The sequence below is a fragment of the Oncorhynchus nerka genome, linkage group LG4 (assembly GCF_034236695.1).
Source record: "Oncorhynchus nerka isolate Pitt River linkage group LG4, Oner_Uvic_2.0, whole genome shotgun sequence".
In the NCBI taxonomy this organism is placed as follows: Eukaryota; Metazoa; Chordata; class Actinopteri; order Salmoniformes; family Salmonidae; genus Oncorhynchus; species Oncorhynchus nerka.
This window is the reverse complement of record NC_088399.1, coordinates 70,755,117-70,770,574: the sequence shown is the minus strand read 5'-3', so window position 1 is coordinate 70,770,574 and position 15,458 is coordinate 70,755,117. Positions and strand designations below refer to the sequence as shown.

At 49.3% G+C, this 15,458-nt stretch overlaps 1 pseudogene; it reads right to left on the bottom strand.

Moving 5' to 3' along the window:
* Positions 1-4,022: 4,022 nt before the first annotated feature.
* The window catches only part of LOC115128534 (AT-rich interactive domain-containing protein 1A-like), a 92,884-nt pseudogene continuing 81,448 nt past the window's right edge, over positions 4,023-15,458 (bottom strand).

Below are 15,458 nucleotides of genomic sequence, written 5' to 3'. Positions count from 1 at the left end.
ACTACAGCAGAACACACATATGAGAATATATCGTCCTCCCGACTAGGTGAAAATATGAAGCACATGTTCAGATTACCTTCACGGTACAGAACAAGTTTGTAAAGGAAAACAATTTTCCTACCTTAGTTTTCAGAACCCCCTACAATGACTCTCCCCACGTCATGTCCATTCAACTCCTGAAAGTCAATGTCTTGCTCAAAGCCATGTGTTGTTGTGAAGACTGGCTGTAGTGTCTATTTTTTCATTTCGAGGGTTAACTGTAACCTGGGTGTCCTCTTTAGCCTTGTTTACTGGGCTTGTTGCCACCAAATGCACATTGGTTCGGGCATGTTAAAAATCTGAGGGCTCTTTGATGTTTAAAAATGATTTTTTTTTAACGTCTGAGGCAAAGGATGTTAATTTACTGTACAACTCACCCACTCTTTTGCTAGCTGAATCCCTCCTGTCGTTTCTAGACCCAAACTCCCTACCCATTTGCATGTTGTACAGCCCAATTTATTTATTCTGCATGACAAACCAGGGGTTATACGTCTGCTGGTTCTTGAAATGCAAATTGCACCTGCTCCGAGCTCCCCGTCTCCCTCTCCTGCTGAGTCTGACTCAGTGGAGGTGCAGGTGGTGATGCTGAACTGGCGGGATTTTAGCAGCGCTGCTAGCTCAGGCATCACCATCAGGAACAGTTTGCCCCTCACTCCTCTCCCCCGGCACTGACAGTTCGATTGCCTTTTCTTATCCATTTTTTATTTGGCTTTGCCACGATTCAAATTCAGTAGGGAGACGACTAGCCTAGGCTACCTAACGTGATTACTTAGAACCTCTTCAAAAGCTGACCAACACTACCAAGACCTGTGTCAAGATCAGTTACTTACTCCATCGGCCTCCCCATAACCTCTATGTACAAATAAGAGAGCAGGTCTGGAATCAGTTTGGCGGGATAGGATGATTACACCGATCACCGTGCTTTTACATGATGGTATTTCTGGGGGGCGGGAGAAATAACGAGGTGGCAATGCTAATGATTTACAGTACGAACAGGGAAACAATTCATTTATAATGCCGCGAGAGGTACCGGATGATATTCAGCTCCGTCCTGCTCCCAGAAACATGGGGCCAAAACAGGCTGTGAAACCTCAAGAACACCGCCTGGAATGCTCACTGACCAATCACAAACGCTGCTGCACTGTCACTTACTTTACACATGCTTGTGCTGCCTATATTAATGCGTTCCGCTAGTTATTTTGATAAGTAAATGTAACCATTTAATCCTTCCATTTGAGGACAAAAAACAAAATACTTGCACCCTGCAAAAACATTGGTTGCTGTGCCTAACAAAAATGGTTGCTATGCAGCAAGCCAACGTCTTCTCACTTAGCCAACTGAAGCTACAAACTCTACAGCTGGAAGGGAAAGAAAACGCCCAATTTTCGTCTGTTTTCATAGCTTTTTTATTTACAATTAATTGGCTATATCCATGATTTCGCCTGGATCAGAAAAGTTGATGTCTCGTTTGTGCACAGCATTCTCTGTAAAAGAGCAAGATCGAATTTCAAAAGTGAACGTTGTCTGCAAGGTCATTTTCCGCCAAGACAGAACTGCCAAAGGTGATGGAATTGCAATCTACTGTAGAGATAGTCTGCAGAGTTCTGTCTACTATCCAGGTTTGTGCCCAAACAGTTCTACTACGAGCTTCTACTTTTAAAAATCCACCTTACCAGAAATAAGTGTCTCACTGTTGCCATTTGTTATAGACCCTCCTCAGCCCCCAGCTGTGCCCTGGACACCATATGTGAATGACTTGCCCCCCATTTATCTTCGGAGTTTGTATTGTTAGGTGACCTAAACTGGGATATGCTTAACACACAGGCCGTCCAACAATCTAAACTAGATGCCCTCAATCTCACCCAAATGATCATGGAACCTACCAGGTATAACCTCACATCCGTAAACACGGCACCCTCATAGATATCATTCTAACCAACTTGCCCTCCAAATACACCTCTGCTGTTTTCAACCAAGATCTCAGAGATCACTGCCTCATTGCCTGCTTCCGTAATGCGTCTGCGGTCAATCGACCACCCCTCATCACTGTCAAACTCTCCCTAAAACACTTCAGCGAGCAGGCCTTTCTAATCGACCTGGCCCGGATATCCTGGAAGGACGTTAACCTCATTCCGTCAGTAGAGGATGTCTAGTTATTATTTAAAAGTGCTTTCCTCACCATCTTAAATAAGCATGCCCCATTCAAAAAATGTAGAACCAGGAACAGATATAGCCCCTGGATCACTCCAGACCTGACTGCCCTTGACCAGCACAAAAACATCCTGTGGCGTTCTGCATTAGCATCGAATAGCCCCCCTGATATGCAACTTTTCAGGGAAGTTAGGAACAAATATACACAGGCAGTTAGGAAAGCTAAGGCTAGCTTTTTCAAGCAAAAATTTGCATCCTGTAGCACAAACTCAAAAAAGTTCTGGGACACTGTAAAGTCCATGGAGAATAAGAGCACCTCCTCCCAGCTGCCCACTGCACTGAGGCTAGGAAACATCGTTGCCACCGATAAATCCACAATGATTGAGAATTTCAATAAGCATTTTTCTATGGCTGGCCATGCTTTCCACCTGGCTACCCCTACCCCGGTCAACAGCCCTGCACTCCCCACAGCAACTCGCCCAAGCCTCCCTATTTCTCCTTCACCCAAATCCAGATAGCTGATGTTCTGAAAGAGCTGCAAAATTTGGACCCCTACAAATCAGCTGGGCTAGACAATCTGGACCCTCTCTTTCTAAAATTATCCGCTGCAATTGTTGCAACCCTTATTACTAGCCTGTTCAACCTCTCTTTCGTATTGTCTGATATCCCCAGATTGGAAAGCTGCCGAGGTCGTCCACCTCTTCAAAGGGGGTGACACTAGACCCAAACTGTTACAGACCTATATCTATCCTACACTGCCTTTCTAAAGTCTTCGAAAGCCAAGTTAAGAAACAGATTACCGACCATTTCGAATCCCATCGTACCTTCTCCGCCATGCAATCTGGTTTCAGAGCTGGTCATGGGTGCACCTCAGCCACGCTCAAGGTCCTAAACGATATCATAACCGCCATTGATAAAAGACAATACTGTGCAGCCGTATTCATCGACCTGGCCAAGGCTTTCGACTCTGTCAATCACCACATCCTCATCGGCAGACTCGATAGCCTTGGTTTCTTTAATGACTGCCTCGCCTGGTTCACTAACTACTTCTCAGATAGACTTCAGTGTGTCAAATTGGAGGGCCTGTTGTCCGGACCTCTGGGAGTCTCTATGGGGGTGCCACAGGGTTCAGTTCTCGGGCCGACTCTTCTCTGTATATATCAACAATGTCACTCTTGCTGCTGGTGATTCTCTGATCCACCTCTACGCAGACGACACCTTTCTGTATACTTCTGGCCTCTCTTTGGACACTGTGTTAACAAACCTCCTGACGAGCTTCAATGCCATACAATTCTCCTTCCGTGGCCTCCAACTGCTCTTAAATGCAAGTAAAACTAAATGCATGCTCTTCAACCGATCACTGCCCGCACCTGCCTGAGCATTCCTGGTCTGCGGTTGTGAGGCCGTTTGGACGTACTGCCAAATTCTCTAAAACAACTTGAGGAGGCTTATGGTAGAATCATGAACATTCAATACTCTGGCAACAGCTCTGGTGGACCTTCCTGCAGTCAGAATGTCAATTGCCCGCTCCATCAAACTTGAGACATCTGTGACAAAACTGCACATTTTAGAACGTCCTTTTATTATCCCAGCACAAACTGCACCTATGTAATTATCATGCTGTTTAATCAGCTTCTTGATATGGGTTATCTTGGCAAAGGAGAAATGCTCACTAACAGGGATGTAAACAAATTTGTGCTTAAGCTTTTTGTGCGTATGGAACATTTCTGGGATCTTTTATTTCAGCTCATGAAACATGGGAACAACACTTTACATGTTGCATTTATACTTTTGTTCCGTGTACAAACGAACATGACACTTGAGGCTCTGTGTGATATGTGGGAACATGTTTATTTCAACATTATAAAGAACTTTTAAACAATGGCAACACTGCCATGTTGCACGAAGCCCTGCTGTTGGAAAAACCATGAGTGTCCACACCTCCCTCGACGTTCATCTTGCCTTACCACTCAAAAACGAGCCCAATATCTCCGGTGCTGCTTGTGGCAAAATCGACATTTAAGCAACACATGCTCTATGGTACTCTAACATGAATGACCCAGATTTGAGGTAGCTAACAAAGCCTTCGAGTTGAAGGCAAATAACACTGACTGTATGTACAGTTGTATGCTCAATATCATAACACTGTCGGCAACCTCCAGGAGAAGATGTCCTATACATGTCGGAGAAATCAGTTGCATTGGAAGAATATATGTGTCAACTTGACTACATCCACAAGACGTAGTCGAGTGTTTCAGTTCAGCTCGTTCCTGCCTGGTTTCAGCCCGTTTGCGTCCGTTTGGTTCCTTGTGAATACACCCTTGGTGGTATGACTGCAGCTCCACCAATAACAGACGCCTTCAAACGCCCATAATAAATAAATCCATCAAACGTCTTACGAAGATTTAATGTACATTTATTCTTAACACATGGAACATATAGTATAAAGATTTCATACTGAAGAAATTATATTCATTAAGCCAAAAGAAAAGGGGGAAAAAAATGTGAATTTACATCAAGTCTTTAGCTACATTGTCTGAAATACAAATATGCAGAATCCATATCAGTGGAAAAACAAAATTCAAAACGGTTTATTTCTTCATCAGGGGTCTTGCTTTGTTGTTTATGTAGGAGCTGAAATGGAACTGTAGCAGACGTGGTTTCAGTCATGTTAGACTCAGGGTATTGGAGACAAATTGATCTGTGTGTGTCGCAGGGGTGTGTGTGGGGGTGCGGGGGGGCATTGCGAGGGAGTCGCAGCAGCGGAGTCCCTGTAAGCGAGAGACAGGCGGGTGGGTCGGGGGTGAGGGGTCAAAAGGTTAGGTAATCCCATGGCGAATTTCCACTTGAGTGTAACCTTAATTCGTCGAAGATTAAAAACAGAAGGGTCCGAGAGAAAGGGAGAGAGGTGTAATGTACAACATCATATATACACTGCAGTCGGGACAGCAGAGGAGCCGTCCTAAGAGGTGGCTTCTTTCATAAGGGTCAAGTCATACAATCGAGGGACAGAGAAGAGGTCGGGGTGTTGTAAGGTTCACGATACTTTGGGGGGAAAGCCTTGTGTCATCTCTCTCAGTTCAACATTTAACTGAAATCATTTTCAAAAACGACAGCTTGCTGCCAAGCCAGCGTATCTCAGTGTGAAACAGTATCATTACAGTATGTTTACAGTTGTTTTTAAGGTGTACAGTACAGCAAAAAAGTCCTACAATCTACTGCACAGGCCTCCCCGTTGAAGACGTGTCTGTCTGTTCACAGCTGATAACCTGGGTCATGTAGGGCTGAGTATATACAGCAGTATACCAAACCAAACCAGTCCAGGAGTCTGTTTCACCGTACATGAACTAGAAACAGGTTTTTCCCCGTCCATGCCCGCCTTGCTCACCCCCCTGCCAAACCCAAGGGAGGAGAACCTGGGTATATACCCCAAAACTCACTAGAAACGAGACAGCAATTTTGGTTACAGTTATGTTTTCTTCTATATTTTCATTAAAAAAAGTTGTTTGCCGCAGGGCAGCTCCCACCCTCCCTCCCGACCCTACATCCATCCCAGGGTCCCATCTGATCGGTCTTATCACGTCAGTTTCCGTATTCCAGAATGTTTAACTCCACCGCTACTTAAATCCGTCCTTTAGTGAGAACCAGGGGATAGAAAGGGTAGACAGTGGAATCCGAGGTGATTTTGCATAAATTAAAAAAAGGACAGTCAGTTTTGCTCTTAGTTCTCTCTTCCACTCACACTCAACAGACACACACAAAAAGAAAAGGGGGGGGTGAGAATGGGGCGGAGGAACAGAAAGAGAAAGCGAAGCTGAAGCCCCCACGGCTGTCATGACTGGCCAATCAGAAAGAGTACGTCACAGATCACATGGGACACCAGAGAGTTCATGAGTGGTGAGACAGAAATGTCCAGTAGGCGGGACTCGTACAGGGTGAACTCTGAGTGGTTCTCCTCCACCTTAGCCATGGCGTGCAGGGCGCGGGCCGCTCGCCGCATCATGTCTACGCTAGTGGGCTCAAAGTGCGCCCCCTGTAGGTGCATCAGGGAACTCTGGCTCTGCTGGTACTGCGTGGCTGCTAGACTGTCCTCCAGGAAGCCCAGGAGGTTACCTACGCTGGCCTTCTGCACGGCGATGGCCCTGGCCGCCATGCTGTCCCCCTGGGCCAGGTTGGCCAGTAAGACCACAGACATCTCCCTGCAGACAGCCACCTTCCTCTCCCCGACCAGACGCACCAGCGTCCCGTACAGCTTCTCCAGCCGGCTGAATGGAGGCGTGGCCAGGATAAGGTCCACGTTGTTGTCCTGGATGCTCAGCTTGCTGAGGGTCTCCAGCACCAGTCTCTGGGGGGATAGGGCCCCGTGGGGCCCCAGCATGGGGAAGGGGTCCAGGGCCTCGGCCGAAGGACAAACAGCCCAATGAAGCAGGCCGTCCAGCAGGGGCAGACAGATGCTCTCTGGGTAGATGGACAAGTCCAACTGGCCGGAGATGTTAGCCAGAGTGACCAGGCAGTTCTCCCTGAGGACCTCCAGACAGTCCCACCACCACTCGTCCCTCTCACAGCTCATCCTCTCGTCCTCGTCCTCCTCCTTCTCGTAGGTGACGGGGGCCTGTTTCCTCTCTGGGTGACGGTGGTGGAGCAGGACCAGACGGCCCAGCAGCAGTAGCAGCCCTGGGTGTTTGGACATCTCCAGGTCGTTGCCGGGGATGAAGGACAGCGAGCGGACGATGTTGGAGACGCAGACACAGCGGCGAGCCAGGGCGTCCTGCCAGTCCGACAGCGTGCTCAGCGCGGTCTCGTCCTTGCTGTGAGGCTCGTCCTCCAGGATGGTGATGTTGCGTCGGCTCTGCTGCGCCTGGCGGAGGGAGTACAGGAACTGTCCCCTGTTCTCCTTCTGCTCCTCGGCTGCTCCTCGCACCGCCTCCTCCGTCACCGAGCCCGGCCGGGCCGACAGGACGTCGTCGATGGTGGCGGTGACCAGGGCGGGCGTGGTTGGGGTGGAGGTCTTGGTGGTCTGCTCTTCCTTGTCAGGCTTAGTAGTCTCCTCTGGGTTCTCTGACACCGTCGGGGGCACGGCGACCTTTCTACTCTCGGTGGCCGATGGCAGCACCTGCTTCCTCTGCTTGAGGAGGTCGGACCGGCTCTCGAAGTGTGTCTGGATGTGTTCCGTGGTGTCCCCCCCGCCGATGCTCCAGTGGATCAGTCCGCTGTCAAAGCTCTGCCGCCGGCCTAGCTTACTGGAACGGCCCCCAGGGAAGGGGTCTTTCTTACGCACCATCTTGATGGGCAGCTTGTCGAACTTACTGGCCTGTTTGGGTTTCTCCTGTAGGAGGCTGAGGTTCTGGGGGGGCGAGGAGGTGGAAGAAGACTCCCCTCCTTCCCTCTCCTCCTCCTCCACTGTCGACTTCTCAGGCGTGGATTTCTCCTCTTCCTCCTCCTTTTTCACCTGGACCTGCTGCGACGAGGTGGTGGTGTCTGCGTTGCTCTTCCTCTCGTCGTCCTCCTCTTCGTCCTCTTCCTCCTCCATGTCCTCCTGCTCGGGCAGCTCTTCGTCAGACCAGTCCTCGTCGGCAGCATGCGGGTCGGTGAGCGTCCGCTGGCCAGGGTCTCCCACCTCATACTCCTTCAGGATGCCGAAGATCTGGATGAGGCAGCGTCTGAAATACTCCACAACCAGCTCCAGAAACCCAGGCAGCTGAGAGGAGACAGGATGTAGTTAGACGTCTGTCAAATTAATCACGCATGAATCCTTTATACAGAGACGTGATCGAGACAAACTAGAAAATCTGAACAGAGGATAATGTCAGACGATACATATTGACATGTTGGAGTTTATTACAATGCTTCTTAGAGAAGGTTACTGTGTCATCTGGTAAGACACAGACTTCATAATGTTAATATTTCAAATGTATTATGGGTGTTTCATCAATCTAACGCCTGTGGGAACTCGCCTGGCAGAGGTTGAAGGTAGAAATGCTGTTGTCATCGTAGAGTAAAATATTAATGGTGTCCAAGGCCCACGTGCTCTCTGCTAGTAAGCCTGACTTCAGAGACATCATCACTCTCCAGGCCACTGGGGTGCCTGAGGGAACAGAAACGACAGTAGTGACTGACACAGGATGATGGTACTACGTCACTACAATCACATACCTTGAAAAGGACACATTTAGGAGCAATGTTCCCTCTGAGCTGCCGCGCAGAAGAAATGCCAGGCCGCTCACAGGCGCAAGAGATTGACATTCACCGAGTTCGCCCCATTAGTTTGCACTATATAGATACTTTTTATCTGTGATGGAATCAACATTACATCCGCCCCTTTTCAATGCAAAAAAAAACAAATCCAACTTCGCAAGATTGAGTCTGTGATTTTGTTGTAGACAGAGCCAGAGTGCAACAAAGTAGAATTCGGGTGGGAAGCCCACGAGGGGTTTTTCAATCACCCGCAACTGAATGAATGCGTTTTTTATATTTCAGATCAGAATATTAGTATAGATCAGCAATGGAGAGTTACTGCTTCCTACAGGAGCACAAAGCGTGTCGGCCACATTTCAAGCGGGTATTGAAAAGTGATTCAGGTATAAAGTTGAAGTCTTAATTAATGTGGCAGTGTTTTATTTTGAGACAGGCTTGAATATGCAAATAAGACAATAGGCAGAAGGATATCCAACATTGTTCAATTCTATGTATGGTAAATAATAATTCATTGTATTTTGTAAAGTGGTTTCTTGCATCACAAAACACAATACAATGCAATTCTCAGTCATCTATTTGGCCCATGGTGTTACAGACTAAGTAAATAAATATGAATATCAAGCTCTTCATAATGTAGAAACGTTTAAAAGTCTCATGTGATGTAGGCCTGCATTGAACATCACATATAGGCTACTGTAGTCTATATGATAGAAATTAAAAGCTATTACCATGTGAAAATATTATGGGATTTAGTCCATTGGTTTTGTTGGTAGGCCTACATTATGATCAAACAGCCACAACATATTGGCTATTGTCTAAAACTGTAAGGGTGCAGCTTATTGGTTAGTGTCTAAAACTGTAAGGCTACAGTCTACAGCTGTAAGGCTACATTCTATTGGCTACTGTCTAAAACTGTAAGGCTACAGTCTATTGGCTACTGTCTACAACTGTAAGGCTACAGCCTATTGGCTACTGTCTACAACTGTAAGGGTGCAGCCTATTGGCTACTGTCTACAACTGTAAGGGTGCAGCCTATTGGCTATTGTCTACAACTGTAAGGGTGCAGCCTATTGGCTACAACTGTAAGGGTGCAGCCTATTGGCTATTGTCTACAACTGTAAGGGTGCAGCCTATTGGCTATTGTCTACAACTGTAAGGGTGCAGCCTATTGGCTACTGTCTACAACTGTAAGGGTGCAGTCTATTGGCTACTGTCTACAACTGTAAGGGTGCAGCCTATTGGCTATTGTCTACAACTGTAAGGGTGCAGCCTATTGTCTACAACTGTAAGGGTGCAGCCTATTGGCTACAACTGTAAGGGTGCAGCCTATTGGCTACTGTCTACAACTGTAAGGGTGCAGCCTATTGGCTATTGTCTACAACTGTAAGGGTGCAGCCTATTGGCTACTGTCTACAACTGTAAGGGTGCAGTCTATTGGCTACTGTCTACAACTGTAAGGGTGCAGTCTATTGGATACTGTCTACAACTGTAAGGGTGCAGCCTATTGGCTATTGTCTACAACTGTAAGGGTGCAGCCTATTGGCTACAACTGTAAGGGTGCAGCCTATTGGCTATTGTCTACAACTGTAAGGGTGCAGCCTATTGGCTATTGTCTACAACTGTAAGGGTGCAGCCTATTGGCTACTGTCTACAACTGTAAGGGTGCAGTCTATTGGCTACTGTCTACAACTGTAAGGGTGCAGCCTATTGGCTATTGTCTACAACTGTAAGGGTGCAGCCTATTGTCTACAACTGTAAGGGTGCAGCCTATTGGCTACTGTCTACAACTGTAAGGGTGCAGCCTATTGGCTATTGTCTACAACTGTAAGGGTGCAGCCTATTGGCTACTGTCTACAACTGTAAGGGTGCAGTCTATTGGCTACTGTCTACAACTGTAAGGGTGCAGTCTATTGGATACTGTCTACAACTGTATGGGTGCAGCCTATTGGCTACTGTCTACAACTGTATGGGTGCAGTCTATTGGCTACTGTCTACAACTGTAAGGGTGCAGCCTCAGTGTCCACTGTAAACACGCCCTGGAAGTTCCACAAGATCCTCACAACATTCAAGTTTCCTCTCACAATACCTCAAATTTGCTCAGTGCCCCAGAAATTTGAGGGAACATTGTTTAGGAGTATAATAACTATTATTAAATAATAGTTTGCTTTTTAAGAAACAGTGTAAGTGACTGCTAAACATTGAAAAGTTTTGGGTGAAAACAAATCACTTTCATACCGATGTCTTTCATGGTGAGTCGTCCTCGGGGTTTGAGGATGGGTTGGGAGGCCTCCACTGACCCTGGGGGGAAGGATATGTCCCGCCTGATGAGGGGGGGCTGCACGGGGGCCTGGCCTATGTGGGACGCGGGCACAGGGGGCCCCGCCTTCTGCATCTTGATGCCTGAGTGCATGTATGGAGACTTGGAGGGGGACGTCCGGCTTTCCATGGGGGCGGGGCTGGACACCTGGGAAATATGGTTCTGGGAGCTCTGATAGTTGGACTGCAGGGGTCTGGACATGGGGGGCCCCGAGCCCCCCGGCCCGTAGGGGGACTGCCTCTGGCTGGGGTGTCCCGGCCAATGGCTCTCATGGTTAATCCGCTGGTCAGCCCCTGGCATCATCTCCTCAGAGCGGTTCATGCTGTGGTACCCCTGGGGGGGCCCCTGGCCAGGTCCTGGAGGCCCCTGGCGATTCGGGTAGTTGGGGTAACCCATCTCATTGCGTCCCTGCCACATGGGGCCCTGGGGGCCGTCAGGGGCTGCCTGCATAGGGCTGCCCATCATTTGGGGAGGCATGGGGGACTGGGAGTTGGGGCCCCCGCTGGAGGGCCCCCGGTCTCGGCCGAAGGGGAAAGGGAACTGGCCCTGGGGGCCAGGTGGTCGGCGGTCAGAGCCGGGGTAGCCAGCGTTGTACTGATTGTACATGTCTTGTTGGCCCTGGGGGCCCCCGGAGGGCTGGGGCCCTGGCTGCTGACCGCTGAAGGGGACATTGTACATCCCATCCCCCTCATGACGCTTGGCTGGGGGACCGTAGGCCCCGTCCACTGGAGGACGCTTGTAGTTCTGAAGACACACAGACACATGGTTAGCATCTCAATATCAAACCAGTGGATGATATATCCAGCACATACATATTGATTATGGATTCAATACATTTCACTACGTTATTGTATTCATACCGTATCAATACAACATCCCACATTTATTTCACTGAGTAAGTTACACCGCTAACTGCAAGTGAATATTTACAAGGCTTCTGAAGTAGATATGGGGAAACAAACAGAGCAGGGGACAAAATGCTCTTACGGGTTGTTGCTGTGGAAACATTCCTGGCTGCTGATTGGGGTAGGGGCCACCAGGTGGCGCTCCTTGACCAGGATACTGATTACCATAGGAATCATGACTGAAACACAACATACACAAGGTTAACACTTTGGCAAATGAAATGCAGCAGAAGTTAACTGAAATAAACTACACAGAAAACACACAATCATAGAAAGCAAATGCTTGCTTAGGTAACATAAGCTCACACCAACATCAAAGCCTTCTTGAGAAAAGACAGTAGCGTATTTAACATGTATAAGATCCTGTACGTGACTTAGCCCCGTTTGAGGTACTGACCGTTGCTGCGGTGGGGGTCGGCTAGGGGAGTACATCCCCGAGTCGGCCCCTGAAGGCATCAGGTTGGGCTGGGGGGCCCCAGGACCCATACTGCCATCAGGACCCATCCCTGGCTCCTGTCTCCTGTCATATCCAGGTCCGTAGGGGTACTGTTGTCTCGGACCCATCTGCATGTTGGGGCCTGGGGGGCCTCTGTTGAACTGCCCCTCCATACCACTGTTAGGGCCCGGCCCTGGAGTCATGAATTGCTCTCCAGCTGCAGAGAGTTAGGGTTGAACAGTAAACAGTGTCTCAATATTGTATGGGACAAGTCTGTCTAGACTTAGCAGATGGTTGCACCACGCTCTTAACCAACTGAGCCACACATAATGTACAACGTACTCAGAGTCTTCTCCTTATTTCCAAATACCATCTCTAAAAGCCAGTTAGACCTATCGCTCACCTTTCATTTACATTACATTTAAGTCATTTAGCAGACGCTCTTATCCAGAGCGACTTATCGCTCACCTTTCCTCATGCCACCAAAGGGGTCCTTGTTGGATTCGTAGGGCCCCATGTGACCCATCATCTCTGGGCCTCCCATCCCAGGCTGGTAGCTGTTGGGGGTCATGGAGTTCCGTCTGGCAAATGCTGGGTCACCCCCATCTGCAAACGGGTCCTGCAGCCTACAGGGAGGAGGGGAGAGAGGGAGGGAGGAAGGAGGAAGGGAGAGAAGAAGGAAGGGAGAGAAGGAGGGAGAGAGGAAGGGAGAGAAGGAGGGAGAGAGGAAGGAGGAAGGGAGAGAAGGAGGGAGAGAGGAAGGAGGAAGGGAGAGAAGGAGGGAGAGAGGAAGGAGGAAGGGAGAGAAGGAGGGAGAGAGGGAGGGAGGAGGAGGGGAGAGGAGGAGGGGAGAGAAGGAGGGAGGGAGAGGAGGAGGGGAGAGAAGGAAGGAGGGAGGGAGGAGGAGGGAGGAGAGAGAGGGAAAGAGAGACATTTAGAAAGAGTTAATTACCCAATTACCCAAAAAACAAACCAGCTAAATAACATGTTCTCAATTGTGTTGTTAGTTTGGTTCCCCTTGAATGGAGGGGAAGGAGATTGTTGTCAGGTGTAGTAGAGAGAGAGGATGTTTTCAGACAGTAGTTGAGTGTGTGTCATGGGTACCTGACGGGCATGGGGGGCATCTGGCTGTGAGGGGTGGTGGCTGGCGTGGGGGGCTTCAGGTCTCCCCCCTCCGCCATGGAACTACTGGTGGACTGGGGGGTCTGGGGGCCCTGCAGAGATCCAGACCCAGCTGCAACACACACACGGTCGAGATACGCACATTTTAGATACACACACACACGTCACAGGGCTAATGCCCACGCACAGATTCAGCTGTTATAGAAGAGACTCACAGTGGGAGAAAGACGGACCACTTCAGCCGTGTTAAGAGACTAAACCGGATCTCTCCAGTTCCCACGCTACACACAGAGGATGCTTTGGGCATCCATACACACACACAGAGCATGCTTTGGGCATCCATACACACACACAGAGCATGCTTAGGGCATCCACACACACACACAGAGCATGCTTTGGGCATCCACACACACACACAGAGCATGCTTTGGGCATCTACACACACACACAGAGCATGCTTTAGGCATCCACACACACACACAGAGCATGCTTTGGGCATCCACACATACACACAGAGCATGCTTTGGGCATCCACACACACAGCGGTGCTGAATACTTCACATCTCAGCATGCCTTGCTGCTGGCATCACAGTCACCAGGAAATGCTGTAAAGGCTGTCAGATCACCACATGGGCCAGTGTGTGTGTTGTATGGAGTGTGTGTGTTGTACGGAGTGTGTGTGTTGTATGGAGTGTGTGTGTTGTATGGAGTGTGTGTGTTGTATGGAGTGTGTGTGTTGTACGGAGTGTGTGTGTTGTACGGAGTGTGTGTGTTGTACGGAGTGTTTGTGTTGTATGGAGTGTGTGTGTTGTATGGAGTGTGTGTGTTGTACCGAGTGTGTGTGTTGTACCGAGTGTGTGTGTTGTACCGAGTGTGTGTGTTGTACCGAGTGTGTGTGTTGTACGGAGTGTGTGTGTTGTACGGAGTGTGTGTGTTGTACGGAGTGTGTGTGTTGTACGGAGTGTGTGTGTTGTACGGAGTGTGTGTGTTGTACGGAGTGTGTGTGTTGTATGGAGTGTGTGTGTTGTACGGAGTGTGTGTGTTGTATGGAGTGTGTGTGTTGTATGGAGTGTGTGTGTTGTATGGAGTGGCTCTCGGCTTTAGCCCGGCTCATGCCTTCTCACTATTAGCATGCCTGTCAGATGACTCATGTGTTTTCATTCATACACACACGGTCATTGACAGGTCACAGTTATTCACATTTTCTCACATCTCACACATTGCAGTGCAAACATCAATCTGCCTGCCCTGCCTCCCTCCCCCGGGGCAGGGACTTCCCTCTACTACAGCTGAAGAGAGTGGGAGGAGGAGGAGGGGGGTGAAAGGGGGGAATCTCAGGAAAGGAGAAAAAAAGACAGCAGGCCAGGGAGGGAGGGGGGGGAGCGTGTGACTTTACACACACAACCTCTTTTCCCATTCATCATTTTCTGGCTCAGCACAAAGCTCCAGGGAGGGGGAGGGTTGCCTGTGAAGCCGTCGGCCAGGACCCAGACACTAGGCCCTCCAGTAGTAGCAGCGAGTAATGGAGGGAATCAACAAACAACCCCCCCACCCCCCTCCTGTCTTCTTACTATCGAGGGGCTGCCAGCAGACATACTCCCCATCAGAGATCTCCCCTGCACCCCTCTCCCCCAGCCTGGCACTTATTCCCCACCACAGAGGATCTCCCCACCCCACCCTCCAGCCACTGACTCCCTGCACCCTGACATGACAGCCCAGCAGAGCGTTGAGGGGCACGTGGCTGGTTCTGGCATCATGTGTTCATGGTGTGTCTGCCAGGCTGACAGTGATACTAAAGACCAGCCTCTCCAGGCGAGAACACAACACCCTCCTGAGGAGATGTGCAGGGGGGGGGGAGCAGATCACTGAGGACATCCCCATTGGATATGATTTGGAAAGGCACACATCTGTCTATAGGTCCCACAGTTGACAGTGCATGTCAGAGCAAAAACCAAGCCATGAGGTCGAAGGAATTGTCTGTAGAGGTGCGAGACAGGATTGTGTCGAGGCACAGATCTGGGGAAGGGTACCAAAACATTTCTGCAGCATTGAAGGTCCCCAAGAAACAACAAGACTCTTCCTAGAGCTGGCCGCCCGGCCAAACTGAGCAATCAGGGAGAAGGGCCTTGGTCAGGGAGGTGACCAAGAACCCGATGGTCACTCTGACAGAGCTCCAGAGTTCCTGTGTGGTGTTGGTTGTCCTTCTGGAAGGTTCTCCCATCTCTGCAGCACTCCACAAATCAGGCCTTTATGGTAGTGTGGCCAGATGGAAGCCACTCCTCAGTAAAAGGCA